Source organism: Podarcis cretensis (assembly GCF_951804945.1).
Source record: "Podarcis cretensis genome assembly, chromosome: 5".
Taxonomy (NCBI): domain Eukaryota; kingdom Metazoa; phylum Chordata; class Lepidosauria; order Squamata; family Lacertidae; genus Podarcis; species Podarcis cretensis.
The window spans coordinates 97937683-97950726 of record NC_137174.1 but is presented as its reverse complement, the minus strand read 5'-3'; the positions used below and the strand labels follow the sequence as shown (position 1 = coordinate 97950726).

Genomic DNA, 13044 nt, shown 5'->3' with positions numbered 1-13044 from the left:
AAACCACCATTTTGTAGTTCAAATTGGGGAAAATAAATACAGTAAATGGACAAAAGTACAGAGATTCACAAAATGTTTAGGGGTATGCGTACCCCTGCGTACCCCCAGAAAAAAGCATTGTCCACAGGCATCTGGTTGGCCACTGTGAGAACAGAGTGCTGGACTAGGTCGGCCACTGGCCTGATCCAGGAGGCTCTAAAAGCTAGGATAGCTCAGTCGGTAGGGCGGGAGACTTTTATTGTCAGAATTGTGGGTTTGGGCCCTGTGTAGTCCACACCCGTGTGTTATGAAGCTGGCTTGCAGAGCTCAGCCTGTTGCAGGAGAGACGGTTGAGCGGCCAAGTTTGTGCTTCCCCCACAACTCCCTCTAAAGCAGTCTTCCCGAACCTGGTGCACTTCAAATGCCTTGGACTATAAGACTAATTGACACCAGCCATCCTAGCACCCTCTCTACAGACACTGATGAAGAGCTGCTGTTCTTCTAGTTAGCCAGAATGAGCATGGACAGGGCGATATAGAATAATTGTTCCTTTAAGAACTTGTACTTGAGCTTGCTTTTTTCCTCTACCCTCCCCATTCTCTTTTCTTTGTGTGTCATGGCAGGGATCTTCTTTGTCCTGAATTTTGTAAGTTGCTCTGAGAACATTCTTGCTCTGAGAGCCAGTGTGGTGTAGTAGTTAAGAGCGGTAGTCTCGTAATCTGGGGAACCGGGTTCACATCTCCGCTCCTCCACATGCAGCTGCTGGGTGACCTTGGGCCAGTCACACTTCTCTGAAGTCTCTCAGCCCCACTCACCTCACAGAGTGTTTGTTGTGGGGGAGGAAGGGAAAGGAGAATGTTAGCTGCTTTGAGACTCCTTAGGGTAGTGATAAAGCGGGATATCAAATCCAAACTCTTCTTCTGCTGCTGCTATAATGCCTTATATATATAAGGGTATAAATGCCATATATATATACATATATACATACATATATATATATATATAAGGGACGCAGGTGGCGCTGTGGGTTAAAGCCTCAGCGCCTGGGACTTGCCGATCGAAAGGTCGGTGGTTCGAATCCCTGTGGCGGGGTGCGCTCCCGCTGCTCGGTCCCAGCGCCTGCCAACCTAGCAGTTCGAAAGCACCTCCGGGTGCAAGTAGATAAATAGGGACCGCTTACCAGCGGGAAGGTAAACGGCGTTTCCGTGTGCGGCTCTGGCTCTGGCTCTGGCCAGAGCAGCGATGTCACGCTGGCCACGTGACCCGGAAGTGTCTCCGGACAGCGCTGGCCCCTGGCCTCTTGAGTGAGATGGGCGCACAACCCCAGAGTCTGTCAAGACTGGCCCGTATGGGCAGGGGTACCTTTACCTTATATATATATATACATATATACATACACACACACACACACACACACACACACATATATATATATACATAAATGTAAAGGCCCTGTTCATTTAAAGGAAATAGTTTGGGTGGGGCGGCAGAGCAACATGAATACAAGCTACAATCAATGTTCTAATGGTTACTTGCATAGCAGTTGTACTTAACTGGCTGGTTTGACAGTAGCTCAAAAACAAAAACACAAAACAAAACAACATTTCAATCCAAATGGTTTCTCTTTTTTACTTAAAAAGTGATAGAAATATACTGTATTGCGTCACACACTAAAATGACACGATTTGTCGTTTCTTTGAAAATGTTTCCAGGAACAGCTGCTTTGCAGAGTGCAATTGATCCCACAGATACTCAGATGAGGTTTCATTGTTCTGCACTAGTGACCTCCTGTATGCCATTGCATTTACCAAGAACACATGGAAGGGAGCATCACCGTGGTGGATATGCTTCAACCTCAGATGATTAAGACCCAGGTGACACCACTTGAACATTACTTAACTTTGCCGGGAAAGAACCTTCTCATATGGGATGATCCCTGGCCAGAGGCAAGTGTCCTAATCTGAGTCGTCGGCAGCTTCTGTTTGTTTTACTGTATGGAAGGCAGCTAGCCATCCAAGTCGGCTTTCATCTTTCTTCACGCAATTGAGTACTGTACTTTGTGGAATGGGAGGCAGAGTCTGGCTCTTCCAAAGACTGTGGCCACATCTGTACCATATCTTTAAAGCACGACAATGTCACTGTAGGAGATGGCAGTCAAACATAGCTATGGATAGCTGCTAGTTAGCACATGAAGAGGATAAAGGCCAGAGAGTTGTATTACTAGATAGACTCAGCTGGATGGTCATTTCCAGAGGGTGATGGTTGGGAAATGGTCTTCAGCTCCATGGAGCCTTCAGTGTGGGGTTCCTCATGTTCGTTTTTATCCCCTACACCAGGGGTCAGCAAACTTTTTCAGCAGGGGGCTGGTCCACTGTCCCTCAGACCTTGTGGGGGGCTGGACTATATTTTGAAAAAAAAAAAATGAATGAATTCCTATGCCCCACAAATAACCCAGAGATGCATTTTAAATAAAAGCACACATTCTACTTATGTAAGACCACGCTGATTCCTGGACCGTCTGTGGGCTGGATTTAGAAGGCGATTGGGCCGGATCCGGCCCCCAGGCCTTAGTTTGCCTACCCATGCCCTAGGCTGCTTAAAGTATACATGAAATCATTGAGTGGGGTTATCTGGCATTCTGGAGTACGCTGTCGGCAATATGCTGATGACACACAGCTCTACTTCTCCTTTACATCGGCCGGTGAGGCAGTGGAAGTGCTGGACTTCCTCACTAATGGACTGAATGAGAGCTAACAAACTGAAGCTCAATCCAGATTAGATGGAGGCACTGTTAGTGGGCTGTTCCCTAGACTGGATGTCGGGGAGGTTGCCTGCTCTTGATGGGGTTACTCTCCCTCTGAAGGATCGGGTACATAGCTTGGGGGTCCTCCTGGATCATTTGCTGTCGCTCAAGGCTCAGGTGGCCTCAGTGGCCTGGAGTGCCTTCCATCAGCTTCAGCTGGTGACCCAGCTATGCCCCTATCTGGACAGGGATAGCCTAACTACTGTCTATGCCCTAGTAACTTCTAGGTTAGATTACTGCAATGTTTTATATGTAGGGCTGCCTCTGAAGATGGTTCAGAAACTTCAGCTGGTACAGAATTCAATGGCCAGGTTGCTCACCGGGACAAGACGGTTTGAGCATATTATAGTGGTACCCCGGGTTACATACGCTTCAGGTTACATAAGCTTCAGGTTACATACGCTTCAGGTTACAGACTCCGCTAACCCAGATATAGTGCTTCAGGTTAAGAACTTTGCTTCATGATGAGAACAGAAATTGTGCTCCGGTGGCGCGGTGGCAGCGGGAGGCCCCATTAGCTAAAGTGGTGCTTCAGGTTAAGAACAATTTCAGGTTAAGAACGGACCTCTGGAAAGAATTAAGTACTTAACCCGAGGTACCACTGTACACTAATCCTGGTCTGACTGCACTGGCTGCCAATTAGTTTCTGTGCCCAATTCACAGTGCAGGTTTTGACCTATAAAGCCTTAAATGGCCCAGGACTGCAATACCTCAAGGACCACCTCTCCCCATAGGAACTGACCCAGAACCTGTGATCATCATCAGAGGCCATCTTCATGTGCCTCCTTCACAAGAGGTCCAGAGGGTAGCAACACGAGAACAGGGCCTTTTCTGCAGTGGCTCCGTTTGTGGAATGTTCTCCCCAGGGATGCTCGACTGATGCCTTCATTATACACCTTTAGGCACCAGGCAAAAACATTCCTCTTTAACCAGGCCTTTGGTTGATTGTCATTCAATGCCCCTTTAAATGTGTTGTGGAAGTGGAAATGATTGGGTCTGCCTTTGATTTCATTTTTATTATGTATTTTGCGATTTTTATATCGTGATTTTATGTTGCGAACTGCCCTGAAGGGCAGTATACAGATTTAATAAATAATAATGATAATAATTTGTCAAAATGTGATCAGAGCTGCACGACATTCAACATGTTTTTCTTCACATAACTGTTATCTAATGTCATGTACTTTGCTCATGTTCTTTCCACCCTAAAAAAGAATTTGTCCAGGTGCTACATTCATAGATCTTCAGTCATCAGTTGTAGTAACAAATATTCTGCTCCACTTCTGAATATTCCCTGTTTTCTTTCACACGCACACTCACCGGATTCCATTGATTCAACACTCCCACATGTTCTTTCTTATCCTTCAACATTGTTAGTTTAACCACATTCAGCTACTCCCACGTTGTACTAGTGGTGTCTAATTTATTTTTGTTTCAGGACATTCTTCCATGCTGCAGCAAACACACTCCTTGCAGTTCATCAAGCCACACAGAACTTGTATTCCATAAACAATAAACAAGGATCCTCAGCAAACATATTGGGAGATCTAAAGGGACTTATTCCTGGAAAATGTATCTGGTTATCTCTGTTATTTAGGCCCTTCATAACTTATTTTTGCAAACTGCTTGGGCGCTTTTTCTTTAAAAATAAAATAAAAACAAAAAGCAGTTCAAAAATGCTTTTAATTTAAACAAACAAAAGTTTGCTTTTTCAACGATGGCTTCTCCTTTGTTTTTAGCAGTTCTTGGTTGTAATCTGTAAACGACCTCGAGTCCCTGGCAGCGGGGAAAGAAAGGCGGGCTGTAAATAAATATATAACCAACCAACCAACCAATAACCAACCTAAGCTAACTATATATATTAATAGAAACACAGACACCCGAACACGTATAGACAATCAATAAATAATAAACATATACATATATAACTGGAAGCTAGCGAAATAAACGTAAACGCACAAATAAACCGATAGAAGCTAAGTAAACAAATACAAAAACGCACGTGCAAACGAAAGCCCCTGCTTTCGAGGGAATACGGTAATGTCCGCTTGCAAGGGGCGCCGGGCCGCCCGAGGCCACCCCAGGCCAGCGGGGCTTCGCGCCTGCGCGCTCTCCTCGAACCTTCGCGCGGCCAGGTGCGACTTCGCGCCCCGCGGGCTTTTGGGCCCTGCCGCTCCCCGTAGAGCCACGCCTGACCCGGAAGTAGAGGGAAGGCGGAAGTGGGGGAACCTTTGAAGGCTCCTCAGTGATGCGAGTGGGGAGTTTGGGGCAGGTGAGTGAGGGGCAGGGTGGTGGTGGGGGGCCTCATTGCCCGTTTGCGGGTGGGGGGCGCCGCCGCTTGTGGCCATGGGGCTGGGCCGGTCGCCTTTCCCCGCGTTGCCTTCCCCGGCTGGCTCTAGGGCTGGGTCTGGGTCGCTGGTGTGTGTGGGGGGGAAGGACCCCTGTGGGCTTCGACCCCCCCATCCCCAGTTGCCCCCGGGAAGCTGCCTCACACCGAGCCAGGCCGCCGTCCCATCTAGCGTAGCGTTGCCTGCACGGGCTGGCAGCAGCTCTCCGGGGTCTCCCCTCAGCCCTCCCTGGAGATGCCACGTGGGGTTGGGCCTGGGGTGCGCTAACCATTAGGCTACTGCTCTTATGCCTTGTTCTGAGTCAGGCCACAGGCTCACTCGGCCCAGTATTGCCTGCACGGACTGGCAGCGGCACTCCAGGGTATCAGGCGGGGGCCTGTGTCTGTCTCTCCCGGCACTACCTGGGGGTGCTGACTGAGCAGGGGGTGAACTTAGGCGGTTCTCAACCTGTGGGTCCCCAGATGTTGTTGGACTGCAACTCCCATCATCCCTGAGCTCTGGCCTTGCTAGCTGGGGGTGATGGGAGTTGTAGTTTAACATCTGGGGAGCCACAGGTTGAGAAAGGCTGAAGGGCCCTCTGCATGCAAGGCAGGTGCTTTGCCTACTGAGCTATGTGCTTTCCCAGGGCCTTCTGTAGCCCTGGGTACCGAATCAGTTGCCCCTCCACCTTTATTCTTTTTCTTTCTATTTTAAAAAGGGATTTGCATTTTCTTATCCTGCCACTGTTTGGTGTTCTGTGTTGCCTTATGCATGCATGATGTCTGTCTTGCCTGTTTGCCCCTGTTCACTTCAGAGTGTGTTTTTCCTTGTCTTTGCCTGTTTCTCCTGTGTGCCTGGAATGGTTTGCAACTTCGGCAGTGAAATCCAAAAACGTCAAACATAAAACATGAAACAAATGTTAAAGGTGGTGTTAATGAAGCTCAGCAGAGAGAAAAACACTATGACCAGAGGGAAATTGTGGGGATGGAGAAGGGGTCCCTGCAACAGCTCTGTTTTCTGGTCCTCAAGCTCAGTCCCTAATTTTCCTTTGGTGATTTTTTTTTTTAAAAGTGTAATTAATGTGTTCACACATGCGGTTGAGCATGCAAACCCCTTTCTACCCCTCTCCTTCTGAAACTGTTTTGCCTAAATAGCAGTGTGCCTGAATGTCTTTGACCTAAAAGTACAGCTAGGCATACAAATAATAACTACTGTAAAATTGAAATACTATCTATATAAATAAAAGGAAGCTATTGGTGTCAGTTCCAGGGTATGTGCTCGCCTCTAAAGAAGGCTGCGCAGGGCAAGCTGCTGCTGAGTAAATGTGCAATATGTGATGGAGGAGCCTGTGTGAGGAGAGAGAATGCAAAGATTAATTATTATTATTTAAATTTCTATACCACCCTTTGCCCAAAGATCACAGGGCTGTTTACAATATAGAGACATAAAATGCATTCCATAATAACAAGCAAAAACAATACTCCCACAGTTTGAAGGCCATATATTGTTTAATTAGCCAAAGGCCTGAGATAATAGGAATGTTTTTGCCTGGTGCCTAAAGGTGTATAATGAAGACACCAGGTGAGCATTTCTCAAACAGGAGCTACCACAAAAGAAGCCTGTTCTCATGTTGTTGCCCTTTGGACCTCTCACAGAGGAGGCACGTGAAGAAAAGCCTCAGATGATGATCACAGGGTCCTGGTTGGTTCATATGAGGAGAGGTAGTCCTTGACTTACTGCAGTCCTGAGCCATTTAAGGCTTATAGGACAAAACTAGCACTTCGAATCAGGCCCGAAAACGCATTGGCAGCCAACTACAGTCGGACCAGGATTGGTGTAATATGCTCAAACTGTCTTGTCCTAGTTACAGATAGGTAGCTGTGTTGGTCTGCCATAGTCAAAACAAAATTAAAAAATTCCTTCCAGTAGCACCTTAAAGACCAACTAAGTTGGTTCTTGGTATGAGCTTTCGTGTGCATGCACACTTCTTCAGATACACTGAAACAGAAGTCACCAGACCCTTCTATATAGTGAGAAGGTGGGGAGGGGTATTACTCAGAAGGGTGGTGGGAATGGGTGATTGGCAGATAGCTGTGATGAGCCTGTTGACGACTCTTAACGACTGCTTTTTAGCTGTCATGAGCCTGTTGACGACTCTTAACGACTGCATCACAGCTATCTGCCAATCACCCATTCCCACCACCCTTCTGAGCAATACCCCTCCCCACCTTCTCACTATATAGAAGGGTCTGGTGACTTCTGTTTCAGTGTATCTGAAGAAGTGTGCATGCACACGAAAGCTCATACCTAGAACTAACTTAGTTGGTCTTTAAGGTGCTACTGGAAGGAATTTTTTTATTTTGTTTTGTCTTGTCCTGGTGAGCAATCTGGCTGCCAAATTCTTCACCAGCTGTAATTTCTGAACCATCTTCAGAGGCAGCCCCACGTATAATGTGTTGCTGTAAGCTAACCTAGTGGTTACCAGAGCACAGAGGACAGAAGTTAGGCTATCCCTGTCCAAATAAGGGAACAGCTGGGCCATCAGCCAAAGTCAATGGAAGGCACTCCAGGCCACTGATTCCACCTGAGCCTCAAGCGACAGCAATGGATGCGGAAGTACCTCCAAACTGCCTATGTGCTCCTTCAGAGGGAGAGTAACTCCCTCAGGATCAGGTAACCTCCCAGGCATCTGGTATAGGGAATTCTTGGTGCGAACATTGGAAACCACCTTGTATTGTTGGGCCATATAACTCAGTATTGTCTACACTGACATAATGCCTCTCTAGGGCTTTAGACAAGAGTCCCTAGGGGTTCTACCTGGAGAAGCTGATAGGAATTGAACTCAGAATGTTTGCATGCAAAGCAGATCCTGTGCCACAAAGCTATGACTGACCCCCAGGGTGTGAGAAATATGTAAGGGTCTATCTAATTCCATTTGTGATTATTTCTTGTACTCCAGAGGGGTTAAAACATTATAGTTTGGCCAGAATTGTTGGTAGTTCTTCAGTGGGTTCCTCACAAGCCACAACAATGTGCTGAAACTCTTTTCTTTCCCCCTCTTTCTGTGGCTGCTTGCTGCCTGCTTCCACTTGCTATACTTCTAGCAAGGCATGGGACTTACCTTACTATAAAAGTGGTATACCATAGCTAAGACTTTAGTATATTGTAACTGAAATAAATACATATTCTTCCCTTGTTTGTCCCTGCCTCCATTTTCTTCCCCTTCGTCTCTTGCCTCCCCTGTGATTGCAAACTCTGAAGGGCAGGGACTTGTCCATTATATTTACCCGTTACGACATACAGCAAAGGCTGCAACTTGGGCCTAATGCAGCTTTGATCTGCTGCCTTGGGGACACCCAGTATTTTTCATTGCAAGGGGTTATAGTGTGTTGAGATGAGTTTCCTAGAAAGGAGGGCATTGTTGCCCAGGGAGATGGGTGTTTTTTTCCTTGCTAGACTGTCTTCTTTCTTTCTTGGGTCAAAAGGGTGAGTGACAGCAACGTTCTCCCAATCAGGGCAGCCTGTGTGCCCTTGTGCTGATTGGGATATCCCCAAAGAACTGAAAATGTAGATCAGGCCAAAGCCCATTTTCTAGTGTTTTGGGATCTGGTATTCCGAAGTACACTGTATATAGACGTTCCATTTGTGAGATGCAAAAAAACACACTGAGTTTGAAACAACAAAAAAGGAGCTATCTTCCAGTGTCTAGTCATTTATAATGGCTTGCTGTGTTAGGAAGAACTTTGATCTCCTTTGCGCCACAAGTGAGGGTGTTCACTCCACCCATTTTCTGGGTCATCCTGGACTGCCACAACATAAAAGCATGAAGTTGGGTGGGGCAACACTACATCCTCCGTATAATTTTGTTTTGGGAATACTTTTATTAAGTATCTGGGTGTGATTATAGCACTGGACATACTTAATAACCTTTTCTATTTTTACTCTGAGCCTCCTTGAGGACGATATTGAAGGTTTGAAGGAATCCCTCCCCTTGCCCCCACCCCCAGGCAAATGAGATAGAGACTCTGGGTGTGTGTGTGTGTGTTTGTGTGGGAGCTTGATGGCTTGTATGCAGTTGGATACTCCTTTGTGAGACACGCAGAACCGTTTCCTCTGCAAGGTGCTGCCTTTTCCTTTGTACTTTCACTCTGCTTGTGAAACTTTCTGGTCTGCATGTGCTGGTGAGCCAATGGACCTGTGTTTGGTTGGTGGGGGCAGGTGTGTTGGGCTGTGTGGCTGTGGACCCCTATTGCTTTTTCCTGGAATATCTTCCCGCATGCAGCTGTGTGTGCAAGTAAAAGAGTGGTTGCTGGTTGAGCTCAGAGGTGTGGGTCACTGGGAAATACCTGCTGCTGTGATAAGCTTTCCTCCTGAACGTCACACATCTCTGAAATATGTTGACACCGTGAAGTCCCACGTGGGGATGAGTGGGTCTGACCCTGGCACCACAAGGGGTGCCTGAAGGAGAAAGGAGTGTTCAGGTGTGAGATTGCTGGGAATGAAGGCGAGGGTTCAGCTCCTTTCTCTCAGCTGCCCCCCAATTTATATGTGATTGAAGCAGACGTCTGTCAGGGCTGGGTGATACCTGCTTTTCAACATCATGATATATCATCCGCTAAACATTGCGTTATGCCGATATATCACGACGTCTGAAATAAGGATGTGTAACTTACGTAGACGTAAGGGTCTAAAGCTGACACATTTTTACTTGCCTTTAACCTGTTTTTTTTTCCTGCATACTTTTTATTGTTTTTTAAATCATAACAAACAAAATAAAACAATTTACGCCTTGTTATCACAGATTTCTTTCTATAAGACTTCCTTCAGCTTCCCCTGAAATCATCCATACGCTAATTTAACAAATTCACACAAATCCTAGCTTATATTGACATTATTTTCTCTTTCCTTCTTTTTCTCTTTAGACAATATTCCAACCTTTTCACAGAGCTTTTTTAAACCCAACTAGCGTTATCTGACCTTCACTTATATTTTCCAGATATTCCACAAATTTCCCCCAATCCTCAATGAACCTTTGGTCTTTTAAATATCTAATTTTCCCCGTCAATCTGTCCATCTCCGCGTATTCTAGTAGTTTTGCTCTCCATTCCTCAAGCGTCGGTATGTTCTGTTGTTTCCAATTTTGGGCCAATAGGACCCTTGCGGCTGTTGTTGCATATTGGAAGAATTTACTATCATTGTTCTTTATATCACTTCCTGCTAGGCCTAGCAGAAAAGCCTCCGGCTTTTTCCCAAAGTTATATCTTAATATACTTTTCATTTCATTATATACACTTTCCCAAAAGCCTTTGACCTTTCTGCAGTCCCACCACATGTGGAAGAAGGATCCCTCTTTTTCCCTGCATTTCCAGCATTTATTACAAGTTTTATATATTTTTGCTAATTTTGCAGGTGTTATATACCAACGGTAAAACATCTTCATGAGGTTCTCTTTTAACGTTATGCAAGCTGTAAATTTAAGATTTTTTTCCAGAGTTTCTCCCATTCTTCGTAGTATATATTATGGCCGATGTCCCTTGCCCAATGAATCATCACAGACTTCACTTCCTCATCTATCAAGTTATACTCTAATAGCATATTATACGTTTTAGAAAGAATTTTATAATCATTGTTTATTATTTCAGTTTGGAATTTAGATTCTTTATCCGCGAATCCTCTCTCTTTAACGTCTTGTCTAAACATTTCGTTTATTTGGAAATAGTGTAACCAATCATAGACTTTTTCTTTAACCTGGTCATATGGTTTCAGTTTCCATGTCCCCCCTACTTTTGTTAACAATTGTTCATAAGTTATCCAATCACCTCTCATGTTTACTTTTTTCACGCTCATAACTTCCAATGGGGATAGCCAGTGTGGTACTTTAGGTTCTAGTAAAAATCTATTCCTCTCCCAAACTTCCATTAGGGGGCCTTTAAAAATATGCGTTGCGAAACCCTTGTGCTTCCTCTTCCCCTGCCATAGGTACGCATGCCATCCTGCTCTGTTGTCGAACCCCTCCAGGTCTAATAGTTCCTTATTTTCCAATTTTATCCACGTTTTCACCCAGCAAAGGCATGATGCCTCATAATATAATTTCAGATCTGGCAGAGCGAATCCCCCTCTTTCTTTAGCTTCTGTTAACAATTTAAACTTAATCCTTGGTTTTTTGCCCTGCCAGACATATTTTGAGATTCCTCTTTGCCACTCTTTAAATATCTTAGTGCCCTTGATTATCGGTAAGTTCTGGAACAGAAATAACATTTTCGGGAGAACGTTCATCTTGATTAAAGCTATCCTACCCCAGAATGACAATCTCAGCTTCCCCCACCTCTCCAAGTCCTTTTTTATCTCTTTCCATACCTGCTCATAGTTATTCTTAAATAGGTCTATATTTTTCGGGGTTATCCATATTCCTAGATATTTTACCTTTTTGGCCACTTCTATTTCTGTTTGTTGTTGTAATTCCTCGATTGCCTTCGAATCTAAATTCTTCACCATTATTTTAGTCTTTCTTTTGTTTAACTTAAAACCAGCCACCTTACCAAATTGATCCAGTTCTTCCAATATCTCTTTTATTGAGTTCAGCGGGTCTTCTGTTGTTATTACTAAATCGTCTGCGAACGCCTTAACTTTATATTCATTTTGACCAATTCTAATCCCTTTTATTTTCTTATTTTGTCTTATTGAGTTCAGAAGTACTTCCAGTACTATTATAAATAGCAACGGGGAGAGTGGACAACCCTGTCTTGTACCCTTCGCTACCATTATTTCTTCTGACACCACGTTGTTTATAATCAATTTGGCCTTTTGCTCCGTATAGATTGCCTTTATTCCGTTGAAGAAGTTCATACCGACCTCCATATATTCTAGCTGTTTTAGTAAAAAGTCCCAAACTATATTATCGAATGCTTTCTCTGCATCCACGAACATCATTATGGCTTGCTTATCATACCTGGCAGACAAGTATTCTATAGAATTTATTATATTTCTAATATTATCTTTCATTTGCCTGCCCGGCAGAAAGCCCGCCTGATCTCCATGGATATATTCTGACCATATGTTTTTAACTCTACTTGCCAATATTCCTGCGAAAATTTTATAATCAACATTTAACAGCGAGATCGGCCTGTAATTCTTAACTTGCGACAGATCTGAGTCTTGTTTTGGGATTAAAGTAATAAAAGCATCCTTCCAAGTATCTGGTATTTCTTTTTCTTTCAAGATATTATTCATTACTTCTCTCAGTGGTGCCAGTACAGTATTTTCCATTTCTTTATAGTAGCTTGCCGTGAAGCCATCTGGTCCCGGGGCTTTTCCTCTTTTTAAATCTTTAATTGCTAATTTTATTTCTTCTATCTCTATTGAGGTGTTTAATTGCTCTTTTTTCTCTATTGGGATCTTCTGAACCTGCTTATCTTTCAAAAATCTTTCTATTTTTCTCTGGTTAAATCTCTCTCTATTTTTATATAATCCTCTGTAATAATCCAGAAAAACTTTCCTTATTTCCTTGGGGTTAGTTATTTCTTCTCCGTTCACTACAATTTTATTTATTGTGCTTTGTTCCTTTCTTTTCTTGGTTTGCCATGCCAGAAACTTCCCTGACTTGTTCGCAAACTCAAACGTTCTTTGTCTTAGTTTTTTTATGTTCCACTCTACTTCCCTATTTATTATTGTTGCATACTGGGCTTGCAGTACTTTAATATTTTCTTTTATTCTCTTATTGTTAGGTTTTTTAACTAATTTCCCCTCCAAGTCCGTTATCTGTTTCAGAATGTCCTTTTTCCCTTTATCTCTTCCTTTATTTTTAATGGCATTCTGCTGGATAAAAAAGCCCCGCATCACTGCCTTGCCCGCATCCCATACCACTTTAGTTTTGGTGCCTTTATTCATATTGTCCTCAAAAAATTCTTTCATCCTTTTCTGCGCTTTTTCAACTAT

The 13044-nt window shown here is 44.2% G+C and overlaps 1 protein-coding gene across 2 annotated transcripts in view; it reads left to right on the top strand.

Moving 5' to 3' along the window:
• Positions 1–4998: 4998 nt before the first annotated feature.
• DIS3L2 (DIS3 like 3'-5' exoribonuclease 2) overlaps positions 4999–13044 on the top strand; it is a 226622-nt gene continuing 218576 nt past the window's right edge. Inside the window, exon 1 of one of the 2 annotated variants that reach the window (XM_079977678.1) lies at positions 4999–5054. The gene's annotated coding sequence lies outside the window, so the exon portion shown is untranslated. Of the gene's footprint in view, positions 5055–9461; positions 9591–13044 lie in introns of those variants that run through there. The other variant, XM_079977679.1, reaches the window with a different exon arrangement.